This window comes from Narcine bancroftii, chromosome 11 (assembly GCF_036971445.1).
Source record: "Narcine bancroftii isolate sNarBan1 chromosome 11, sNarBan1.hap1, whole genome shotgun sequence".
NCBI classification, from domain to species: Eukaryota; Metazoa; Chordata; class Chondrichthyes; order Torpediniformes; family Narcinidae; genus Narcine; species Narcine bancroftii.
In genome coordinates this window covers 82,020,402-82,034,108 of record NC_091479.1, presented here as the reverse complement: position 1 = coordinate 82,034,108, position 13,707 = coordinate 82,020,402, and positions in this window count along the sequence as shown.

The window sequence follows — 13,707 nt, the reverse complement described above, 5'->3', positions numbered from 1 at the left end:
ATCACATATTCAATCTCTCATGTAGGCTGACTCACTTGTTCTCAGCTTTATAATTCATGTTAAATATAAAATCTGATCTCTATTTTAGCTTCTCCTCTACCAAAACTTCATAGAATTCCTGAATCATCCTGATATGTAAAATTACCCCTAGTCCTTTCTCTCAAATGCAATCTGTCCTCTCTCTCTTGTTTCCTTGCCTCTTCCATTCACATCTCCAACAACATATAAAAGGCTAATAGTCTTTATAGTCATTGAAACCATCTGGTCAGTGGCCAGTGTTGCTTTCCCCTTTTCCTCTAGCTAAATGTCACCTAAGGCTCCTCTAGATCTAACTGTGAAACAACATACTCTGAAGTCTCTTTCCTATCTCCCCTATAGCTTACTCCAAACTCAAGTTTGTTCTGGAATACCGAGCACTCTATATTAAATTTATTTGCCTAAATAAACTGCTGATCGAACTTCGATATCTGCCCTCCATATTAGGTTGTACCTAAGAATAACAAATATGTATCTGACTTGACCCATGCTCTTCTTAAAAATCTGTGTCTATATCTTTCCTTCCCTAAGATGTATTACACGGATAATGACTTTGGTCTAAAGCATGGTCGTCCCTCTGTTAATTTTCCATGTGATGGAGTTTTGTTTGATTGGAATATTTTATTGGATTGGAATTTGCAGACTTTAGCAAATTTACCTCAGGCAATCTGCAATAATTCACAGGGAAAATGTGCACGGACCATTCATGGTGAGATTATACATAAGACAGGGGCTTGTAGGACCATCTTGTGGGGTGACCTGGACTCTCTTTCCATTTGTCTGGAAAATATAAAAAGAAATGACAGCAAACGGAGTCATACCTTTGACTAAGCAAAGAACGTTTCGTTCAGCCAAAATCATTCCAAGCTAACCAGAAATAATTGAAAGTCATTAAAATTAAACTGACCTCAAACTAGTTTTAAATCTCAAAATGAAACTAGAATACTCAAACATTTAAACAATCTAAATTAACCATTATATACAGTACCTTACTGAAGATATCTTTTCTTTCCCAATGAAATGAATAACAAAATGAATTTCCCAATGAAATGAATAACTCCCTTTGGATCCCCATTCAGATTCTTCACCAGATGATACAAAATGTCCATAGCTTTCTGCTCCCATGCTAAGTTCCACAAGGAATTCAGTGAGGGAGTGGATTTGGCAAAGATGAAAAGAACTATTGAGTAATATGCAAATTTGCATATGTATGTGAATTCTGTAGCTGGTGAATGTTATGCTGGGAGTTCAGTTGGAAATTCCTTGAAAAATCTGATCCAATAATTATTGGAGGTGTCACTACTCTGATGCTTGAGGTCATCCAAAAGTGTTCTGCCTTTGCCATAGCGTGCACCCAGCCTTGCTGTGAACACTGATTTATATTGGCACTAAATTGAATAAGGGCTTGGTTTTCCAATTCTTGATCTTACAGGTAGGCCCCAACTTACGACCTAGTGACTTATGACCATCCAAACATACGGGAAAGAAAAAATTAAAAATAATGCCTGTGTGTGCATACAATAGTGACCACCTCAGTTGCCATTCTATAAGCGTGAGTTTCACTGTAAAAGGGATTAGCAAATGTGTTTTCATAAGTGAATAAAGCCCTTGCTGATTTGGAAAGGATAGACCAGAATGTTGAAAGATTCGCCAAGTTGCTTGACAAATTCACGAAGCTTTAAATTGCTATAGTCAAATCTATGAGGAAAGAAAAGAAGCAAACAAAACAATCCAAATTTAAGCATGTTCTTCAAATGTGTGACTCCCCCACAACCCCTGGGCCCTCAACCCATCGAGATGTACACTGCAAAGACCCACAGCCAAGAACAAGTGCACCCGAAGGATTAAGTTCAGATGATAAAAAATTTGATTCATTGTCTTAATTTTCGACTTCTACATGCCATGCTAACAACTTCTGATACGTCCATTTTGAGACACGATCAGGCAGTAAGAATCGAATGTGGTCATAAGTCGTAGACTACCTGTATTTTCAAACCTACGTTTGTAATCCATGTCAATGCTTTCCAAGATATTGGACTTCAAAGTCTGGCTTCATGTATCTTACCAATTTTAATTATTCCACCATAGACCCTCATGCAGTATCTACTGTAGAACCATAGAACACTCCAGCACAGAAACAAGGTCCTTCAAACTGTTTATTCCACCTAGTCCCATCAACCTGCACATGTACCATAATCCTCCATACCCCTCCCATCCATCAACCTACCAAATGTCTTAAATGTCAAAATTAAACCTACATCCACTGGCAGCTTGTTCCACACTCTCACCACCCTCTGAAAGAAGAAGTTCCCTTAAAGTATTCCTTAAACATTTCACTATTTCCCCTTAACCCATGTCCTATAGTTCTTGTCTCACCCAACCTCAATGGTTGGGTGACCCTGTTACTGTGCTGATATGTCCTTTCACATCTTTGCCAAATCCACTTGTTTGCATTGACCTTATAACCTCATAATTTTGTATACTTCTATCATATATCCCCTCATTCTCCTACACTCCAAAGAATAAATTCCTAACATATTCCATTTTTAATTGTAATGCAGCTGTTCAAGTCCTGACAACCTACATGTAAATTTTCTCTGCTCTCTATCAATTTTATTGATATTATTCCAGTAGGTAGATGATCAAAACTGCACACAATACTCCAAATTTGGCCTCACCAATGTCTTATACAACTTCAACATAATATCCCAAATCTTATTCTTAATACTTTAATAAACAATGTGCTAAAAGTTTTCTTTATGACCCCATCCACCTGTTTATAGAATCCCTTCTATAAACCTCTTAATTTCTTCAACTCTTAGGTATCATCCAGAGAGGATTTATAGGGCACATAGAAATGTTTCATAAATACACATGACTAGCCTTTAACCTCATTGTTCATTAAAATAAACAGTATAAAGTCTGGTGTGGATTAATTACCTCATTAATCTTCTGTCCTGAGGGATCCTGCTTAATTTGTACTCTTTGCATTGTGAGGCTGAGTGCGAAAACCCCACAGATAGGGTTCAGCAGACAGAACACAATTCTATTCAACATCTAAAATATAATGCCATCACTTAAGGTTAGCCTGTATTTGAGAAAATATTTGTTAGGTCTACACTAGATTAATATATTGTTTCTTGCTATGTAAGGATTTTCATGATTTATTTTTCCATCACGAGGCAGATTCTTTGCTTCAGAGTTATTTAATATTCTGTCCACTTGATAATTAAAGGATGATGTTTCAACCTGGCTTTCTGAACAGGGCAAAGAAAACATGGTATTACTGGAACTATTCACCTTGCAACATGTGACACAGCTCTTTCTCTCTCCTTACTTTGCTCTGTACATTCAACCCTGTTACTGTGCTGATATGTCCTTTCATATACTTGATTATTATGTTTCCTTCCACTTTACAACTGATCAGCAAAGATCCCAAATGGGATACAGAACTATCCTCATGACCAGCACATAATTACAAGCTTGATGAGTAATAAATTAAAGAATATTTCGTTCCATCGTACAGGGCATAAAGCTGGAGTTACAAGGCATTGAATAAGTTTGGATGACAAGAAGATCAAGACTGTTTTCGCTCAGATCAAATATGGAAAATTGAACGTACACCTGCTGAGCCTCTAGTACAACTGGAAGTAACTGAATAAGGGGAAACGGCATGCCTCTCAGAGGTTGAAGGAGAGGGGAATGGAACCATTCAGTGTCTTCTGTGATCCAGGTGCAGAGCTCCAACCATTTGAGTTGGAATTCATAGCTCCAACCCATATGGCCAAAATGGCTAAAAAAATTCTCAATCAATAATAAGAGATTGGTCACCTTGTGCAAGCAAATTTCAAACCGACAGATATATCTAGATTGATATCAAATCAGAATGCTGAAAATACTCAAGTCACCAAGTGAGAGGAAGGTGATAAACAAAATCGAGAGAGTGCAGAGAAGGTTCACGAGAATGTTGACAGGATGTCAGGGTTTGAGTGACAGAGAAAGGTTGAGCAGCCTGGGGCTTTTTTCTCTGGAGCGTAGAAGATTGAGGGGGGGGATTTGATGGAGGTGTTCAAATTTTAAAAGGGACAGAGAGAGTCAACGTGGATAGGCTTTTTTAATTAAGAGTGGGGGATATTCAAACCAGAGGCCATGGTTTGAGATTGCAGGGGGAAAATTTCTTCACGCAAAGGGTGGTTGGGATGTGGAATAAGCTTCCAGCAGAGGTGTTGAAGCAAGGACGTTATTTACATTGAAGGAAAGACTGGATAATTACATGGAGGGGAGAGGATTGGAGGGGTATGGACCAGTGGGATTAGGAGGGTGGAGATTTGTTCCAGCATGGACTAGTAGGGCCAAACTGGCCTGTTCTGTGCTGTATATGGTGATATAAGTCAGAAAGGATCTGTGGAGAGATCAATAGAGCAATGGGCTGCGGATTGCTGTGACAGGCTCGAAAGTGGCAGGATGCAAGAGGGTGCTCAAGGGGCTGAAGAGTTCCTGACTGTGCCCGAGGTTTGGATCTGGAGTTCAGGTTGCCAATGGTTTGGACTGGACTCTGTGTGGTTGTGGAGGCTGTGGAAGTGCTGGAGGTGAATCTGGATACTCGGTGACTCGGGGGCTCGCTTTTGCTTCTCCTTCTCTTTCTCTGACTGTAAGAGGCACTTCAGACAATTTCTGCCAATTGCAAATCTGTCTGCCTTACAGCAGGCAAAAGCAATTTCATGTAATAAGACACTGTTTTATTACAATGTCAATAAATTGAATCTTTGAGTTAATGTTCCAGGTCAGCAACCTTGCATGAGAAGTGATGAATAAATTAATAATTTAGTTGAATCTTTTCGCTAATTCTGTTGACAGAGGTAAAGGACAATTTCATGCTTTATGCTATCCTCCAGGTTATTTTGCATAACCTCTGATACATGCTACATTTTGCAGCATAAGATCACAGATGCTTATAGGATAAACTGGGTGATATCTGCTCAAGGTGAAGGTGATTCATCTTCTTCCCCTGACTACAGAGTGAGATGGTTAGCATAGCAATTAGTGTAATGCTATTAAAGCACTAGTGATGTGGACTGGGTTCAAATCCCGCCCTGTTTGTAAGGAGTTTGTACATTCTTCCCATGTCTGTGTGGGTTTTCTCACACCATTCAAAACATATCAAGGGTTGTAGATCAAATGGATGTAATCAAACGACATGGCCTCATGGGCTAAAAGGGCCTGTTTCCTTGCTGTATGTCTAAATTTAAGTAATATTAAAATGTAAATAAATTAAAAATTAATTTACAAGAAAGCCAACATCTTGGTCATATACATTTGTCCAGATTGTGGTCATCCCAGGAAATGAGTTCACATGAAACAGAAAGGTTTACACTCCCTGAATGTTGAATTTAATGCTATGACAAGGAAGAAATCATCATGGATCACATACTTCTAGGAGGTGTGAAGCTTTTACCTTGACCTAGATTACCATTAGATAGATAAATCCTCTTCAGGACACAAAGTTAATCCACTGTTACAGTATCTTTAGCTCCTCACTCTCATTCAAACTGATGATTTTACTGAAGATCACAATTCCAACCATATCCATGTGGTTCCATGGATCTTACTTTATTGGGTCATCAAGATGACATTCTGCTGCCCAGATCATTAAAAGGGCAACCTCGACAATTGACAATAAGTTACTTTCAATGCTTGGCAATACTTGGGTACCAGAAAGCTGGACTCAAAGTCACACAATAATTTCACTTGGAAGCACATCTTCCATTTCCTGTGCACTCGATTCATCTTGTTGAAAGTGCTCCCAAAACAGTGTCTTTAACACAAGCACTCTAGGAAGTCAGGAAGGTGGTCCACAACCCTTTCAATTGTAATTAGGAATGAGCATCAAACACTAACCTAGTGACAATCTAAATCAATGAATGTTAACAAATAAAGGGACAAATCTTCATGGTGACATAATTTATTTGCCATCCATTATCTAATCACTTCAGATTTCCCTCATATAAAAAGTTAAGAATTACATCAATTAAGATTAATCACATTTGCACATTTTTAGTGGTTGTTTCTTGAGTCGTTATGAGTTGCAAGGCTTGCTTTGCTTCTACACACCTAAAGGCTCCAGCCAAACTTATGGATAGTTGTTCCCTTGGAATAAAGGGGTACAGAGATGGTTATGAAGCTCACTCATGTGCTCTGGACCCCCATTTCATCATCAGTGCCACAGTGACTGATTAGGCCAATTTAAGGGTAATACTGGGATAGCAGCAATGGGATCAGAAACACTCTAATTTTTACTTATGGTAACCAGTGACAACTCTCATCCTCCAAATTCCGCCCCCTTCACTCCTCTTTCTCAGACGTTGGCATTAGTTGGCCAAGTAAGCTACTGAAGAGTTGAGAGGCAGAGTCAATGACCCCCACCCCTCAAAGCCATTTTCAATGGCATGGATATTAAAATTTAGTTCAGCAACTCTTTACTTTGTTGCATCAGATTAGAATATCTTTTATGTGTGGATTCTAACTGAAATAGTGTGCTGGTTAATGACTTTGATTCTGTCTGAATCATTCCCAGGAACAGTTCATAAATGCTTCACATAAATTAATTTAGGAACTAGTGCAGTCAGTGTTTAAATTAAAGGAGAGTCAAGGTTAGGAGATAATCTCACCTATTCCCTCATTTCTCCATTTGTAAAAAAAAATTACTGAACAGCCAGTTTCAGCCAGCCATTTTCTTCCCCTTTCTTGAGAAGTGCTATTTTATACTCTGCCCCATAGATGAACAAAATAAGAAAAGGGGAACAAATGATTATTTAGTACACATCTAAGATCAGATCTCAATCTGAATACACTCCTATAAACTTTCCCTTTTTGATGTTTTAAGAGCATGGATAAAAAGCTTGTTTATTAAGAGGTTATCAGAGCCATCAACTGACTTTTTTGGGAGATAACAGCTATTTTAGGATCATACCAACGATAACTAGAGCCAAAGATCCAGAATAAGCTCCAAATAACCCTAATAATTTTGTTATACAATGACTTTGTGTTTATACAACCTTGTTCATTCATTCTGCTGAGTCTAATGAGAGTCCTGGCCAGCTGCATCACAGTGTGGTATGGCTACTGCAGAGAAATGGATCAGTCGTTCCACAGGACCATAAGAGTGGCAGAAAGGATCACTGGAGTCTCCTCCCTCCCCCCCAATTGATGTGATCTACTGGGATTGTTGTCTGAAGAGGGCGCACAAAATCATTGAGGAGCCTTTCCACACACACTTAGCATCTTTCAGCTTCTCTCTGTTGGGAAAGCGATCAGGACTATCAGAGACAGTCACCAGGTAAAGGAACAGCTTCTTCACACAGGCAGTGAGAATGCTGAATGACTAAAGAAACTGCTCACACTAATCATCCGAGACTCTCATAAGTACAGCAAAAGCATTTATTTGTAAATATGAATACTTGTCCTTTATATGCATTGTTTATCCGTATGGTGTTTGTCTAGTTGTGTGTCTGGATGTTTTGGACTTAGGACAAGAAAACACTGTTTCCTCGCATTGTACTTGTGGAATCAGATGACAATAAACTTGACTAATTGTTTGAAAGCTGACTTATTCACATTGAACCTGCAAAATCCCGTTGCATAGCCCAGTCACATTGACTGCACATAGTAGTTGCATAAATAAGCAGGTAGTGGGAAGATGGTGTGTTGGCTGCATCAAACACTGGTTAATCACACTCTACTCCTTCAATCTAGAGAGCCTGTAAATCCCACTCCTGCTGTTAGTTATAAATTCCTACACAGATAACTGCAGTTATTATGGCCCAACACATTAGTTGATAGCTACAAAACATCTGATATTTTATTTGCAGTCATCATATTTAGGGTAAAAGTCCATCAGTTCTCCTTCCTAAAAAAATGATTCTGAGTGGCTGAACAGTGTTGGGAGAAAATGGGATAAATGGCTACACATTGTCAGGATCCACTTAGAGAGCAGTTTGTGCTCTATAATCAGGGCTTGGCATTTCAGCTACAGATGCCACAGAAACCTGACGTGATCCCAAATAGGTAATTTGTAATTTCAGTCCTTTAAAGAAACAATCTTGCATTGGGTCTTGCATTGCCCAATAAGGCAGCTCCTTCTTTCTTTCTACCGACTGTAATTCACCCCAAGGACCTATGGAATGTCCAAAAATGACTTTTTCTTCCAGATCAGTTATTCAGCACTGTATGTGTGAAATCTGATATGAAAAACACCACTTTGAATGATGTTTATGTAAAGCAACCATATAAAATGGAGCTGTTCCCCTTATTGTAACTACTACAACTTATTCCGTGTTCTCAAAGTGCCATGATTATTTAAATTAGCTTGCTCAGTGGGCTTAGATATGTTAACTAATGTCACAGTTTTTGAGCACTTTTTTGGATCATTAGAAAATATTGATTAGTTGGGATAAATTTTGGGCTATATGAGTCTGAAAAGAAATAAAAGCTAATAAAGAAGTATCATAATGTAAAGATACATAGAAACAATTAGCAGGAATTTAAGTAATGAACTAGGATAATGAAAGAATAGAAGAAGATATATTGGACAATGCTAATTCTACTGAAATTTGCTAAATAATACTGATTTTCATTCATACTTAGAAAAATTATGTATTCCAAAATGTAAATGATTGCATTAAAATGAAAAAACTCCATTCACTCTTTTAAAAATAACCTCATGTCCTCCTAACGTACATCTCTTCCAGTAATTTCCAAACTACCACTGCTACTAATTGTAATTTTTGCAATAAAAATGATGGAATCTTGTGTATGAGAATTATGTAATGGCAGCCAAGTGTATTATTCCTCTATAAATGTAATTATTTATTTCCAAATATCATATTTCTCATCAGAAGTGCTCCCAAACAGTTTGATTTTTGTTTCTGAAGCTGACAGTAAACTTTAGTTATTTTGAAATTCATAAAAATAGTTGACGGCTTAGCTGTGGATGCTACTTTTGCTTCTGGACACATGAACGAAGGAATTTGAAAAGCAAAACATTGCAGATGGTTGAAACCTTTTAAAAAAGCAAAAGTTGTAAGTAGAATGTGTGGAGAGTGAAATGGAACGAACATTTCAGGTCTAAGACCTCATCAGAATTTGTGAAAGTAGGAAAGCAGATACATTTCAAACCAAGGAAGGGAGAGGGGGATGCCAATATCAAGTGAAGCGCAAGAGAAAATGGACAACATAGATTAGTGTTGGGATGAGGAATATTATCTGTGGAATTTGATCTATCCAATGGCACATACAAGAATATTTGTTATCAGCATTTACAACTGCACAGATGAAAATCATAATGTGGTGACAACATATTGAATCTGGAGCATGTAATTCTGAATTTAGGGTGAAACTGGACCTATTTGGTCCAGCAAGAGATTGAAGAAATTCAGCTACTGATTCTTGCAATAAATATAAATATAGCATCAGCTACATATACTCATAATTTCCAAATTATAGTCTCATTGAATGAAACAGGATTGAACTTGAGAAGCAGAGTTCCAAGCACACTGGTAATATACTGTGCCAACTGTGCATTTGGTTGGTAAGAATAAGTCGACTCCAAAGGGTGTGACTTCCAATATTTTAACCACAAAAGCAAGCTGAATTTTTTTGCTTGGAATGCTAATGCTTAACCACTTGAGTCTTGCGGTAATGTTGATTGATGACACCAGGACTGATGCACTACACCTTCATTATCCTGACACAGTTGCTGAATTCTAAGGTAGAAACACAGTTGTAAAAGGTTGTGAGAACTCTGGAGCCAAGCTTTACTATGAAGACAGCTTCAGTATGAGTCAGATCCAGGGCTATTAAACTACATAAAGAAACTAGAGTGCAATTTAAATAAAATTTGTTACTATAGCAACTTGCTCACATCTATTTGATTGCTGTTAATAACAATGCAGTGAGGGCAGGTTGCTGATGCAAAACAAAGCTCTGAACAGGACTAACTTGCAATTGGTACAAAACTACCAATTTTATCAGTTTGATTATGCAGAAGAATTCAGTTTCCAAAATACTGATTAAAATAATTTTAAAAAAGAGAATTAACTGTTTTTCAACAAATTTGTAGTACTGTGAACAAGTCATGGGAGCTTTCAGTTATATGAAATCCGGTAAAATTTGCAATAAAGAATTAAATTAAAAAAGGAAGGAAAATACATCTTTGACATATACCAAATATCTCCCAAGATGATTCACAGAGAAACTCTGGAAACTCAAAATAAATTATTTATAAGTACAAATGTGGCTCTCTCAAGGCTTAAAAATACTGCAACAGTAATGACTGTACTATAAAAACAGATTCTAAATTCATTATTATCTGTCCTGCAGACCACAGTGAGAATTGATATCTGTACCTCCTCCATGATTAGCCTCAACACTGTGTATTTAAGGCTGTGTATTCAGTTCCCTACCATTCTCTGTAAAATCATGGCCATGTGGCCAAACACCATTCTACTCCATCGATAAGTTTGTGGATGATACCATGGTCACAGGTAAGATCTCTTACAACAATCAGTTGAAATGCCGAAGGGGGATAGGACAACAACCTCTCTCCAATTGTCAGTAGGACTAAGGAATTTGTCATAGACTTCTGGAAGAGGAGTGGAGCTCACTCCCTGGTCCACTACAGGTGGAGATAGTGGACAACTTTGTTAATTTCTAATGACCTGTCCTTGTCCACCCACATCAATGTAATGGCCAAGAAAGCACACCAGCACCTCTATGTCCTCAAAAGCCTAAGGAAATTTGGATGCCCCAATAACTTCCACAAATGCACAATTGAAAGTATTCCATCAATGTGCTTCGTTTCATAGAACTGATCCGTCCAAAGATTGCAAGAAACTGCACAGTGGTGAACACAGCTCAGACCATTGCACAAACCCCCCTCCCCTCCGTCTATACTTTCCGCTGCCTTGGAAAAGCAGCCAAAATGTTAAAAGACTCATCCAACCCCAGCCACTCCCTCTTCACTCTCCTTCCAGCAGAAAGAAGATTCACGTGTGAGACCTCACAACATCAGTTTCATGGACAGGTTCCTTCCCACCATTATCAGACTTCTGAATTAATCTCACACCAGTAAAACTATGTTGCCTTTGCTCTGCAATAACTATTGAATCACAACCCATCTAGTCTGTGCCAAACTATTTATACTGCCTAGTCCCATCAACCTATACCCACCTATAGACTTCCATACCACTCCTATCGATCTATCTACCTATCTACCTACATTTTTTTTAATAGTTTAATTAAAAAATTTTGACCATAATGCAGTCAATTACAAAATTAAAAATGACAAGTACAAATATAAATCCAGTATTTACTCCATGATGGTTATGTCCCAACCCCCACCCAACCAAGGAAAAAAGCCCAAAGAAAAAAGTAGATATAGAGAAAAAGCAAGAAAAGGAGAAAGAGATAAAGAAAAGAAGAAAAAGAAAGCAGAATGGATTGCTGAAAAGTGCCGCACATTACATGGATTATAAATTGATGTTCTATTTAATTTTCTTTGGAGAAGATCAACACAGGTCTCAAGGGTTAGGTAGAACACAATTAAAGATTTACATCTGAAAATTGTAAATATGGATGCAAAACTTGTAAAAATATGTTGTACTTATTTCTTAAGTTATAGGTAATTTTCTCAAGGGGAATACAACTATGTATTTCTACATTCCAATGTGCCATACCCAGAGGTGAATCAGACTTCCAAGTAACTGCTATACATTTTCTAGCCACTGCCAGTGCAACTTTAACAAATTCTCTTTGATATTTAGATAGTTTCAATTTAGGACTTATCCCTGTAATATTACACAGTAAGAATAATTCTGGGTTTTGTGGAAATTTAGTTCCTGTGATCTGCTCTAAGAAATTTCCTAGGTCAACCCAAAAAGATCTTACTTTAGAACATAACCAGGTTGAATGTAAAAAAGTTCCTACCTCTTTGCCACATCTAAAAGATCTGTCTGATAAGTCTGAATTTAATTTATCTAATTTCTATGGTGTGAGTTATAATGGATGCAAAAAATTATATTATACTAATCTATATCCTACATTGATATTAGTCATACTATCCCGACATAGCTCAGACCAGTTTCCTCATGTATTCTTACATTAGTTTAATTCCCATCTCTGCCTGGACCTATGAACTCCATTTGGAGTAAGAGATATATTGCTGAAATAAATTTCTTTATATTTGTCTTTCAAATCAGAGTGTCCATATCACTACAATTTGGTAAAAAACAAGGTTGGGCTCAATTTATCCCTTATTTGAAAATAGCAGAAAATAAGAATTCCATACTTATTTTTAATTGTACAAATGACATCAATTGTCCCCGCTGATGATAATCTTCAATATATTTGATTCCTTTACAAGACCAGATTTCAAAAATTTGATTGCCCATTGTACGAGGCATAAATCTATTATGAGTCGTGGGAGTTTTGGGAGATAACCCCCTCCCCCGTTCCAATATCACTAGTTATTAACTTCACATCTCTTTTAATATATAAAGTCCTCTGCCATTCTCTCTTCTATTTTATCCAATTCTATTTTCACCCATGCAGGTTTATCTCCTTCCTCAAAAGGAAAAGTAAGAAATCCCATTTGAACAGCTTGATAATTTTTTTTTTATTTAGGGAGTTGTAAGTCTTCCAGTTCATATTTTCAAGTAAATTTTTCTATAGAGACCCTCAACATCTTACCTTTCCAAAGAAATTTTCTGACATATTTATTCAACTTCTGATATAACCTCTGAGATAATGGTATGGGCAGTGATTGAAAGATATTGTACTCTTGGAAATATATTCATTTTAATACAATTGACTCTTCCCACTAGTGTTATGGGTAAGGCTCTCCATCTGTTTAAATCTTCTTCAATATTTTTGAGTACAGGTAAGTAATTCAATTTGTATAAATTTTTAAAGTTAATATCAATGCGTACATTTAAATATAGAAATCAAACCGCGCCTACCATCTCCACTAACAACCTTTTCCACACTCTCACCACCCTCTGAGTAAAGACGCTTTTCTTTTTTTTTTAAATTTTTTATTTTTCACACCATAAATCACATTAGCCATGATATACACTATTTCTTTTTCACACATATACAGTGACTTTTTCTCCCCCCCCCTTTCCTCCCAAACCACCCCCCCACCCCCCCTCTCATCCATTTTAGGTATACAATCTAGGTTGCATTAAGCCAGTCAGACAATGTTGTCATTCAACAAAATTACACCAGAAATTCTACTGAGTCCATTCTTTTCTTTCCTTCTCCTTCCATCAACTTAGGTAATGTTTGTCCCCGGTAGGTTTTCGCTATTGTATTTAATGTAAGGCTCCTATACTTGTTCGAATATTTCAATATTATTTCTTAACCTATATGTTATTTTTTCTAATGGAGTACATTTATTCATTTAAATTTAGTAGTTTCTTCCTTTTAATTTGGTTATGTATTCCATTAATATTTAAAGACATATAGTTCAGCGTAGCCCTTTTATATCTTGTTTATCTTCTCTTTCCGTTTTTCCATCATTACCTTTCCTCCTTTTCCATTTCTGTTTTCTTATTTTCAACTCTTTATAAGACAACATTCCTACAACATCCAACATTTTCCTTATTCTCCTATTTC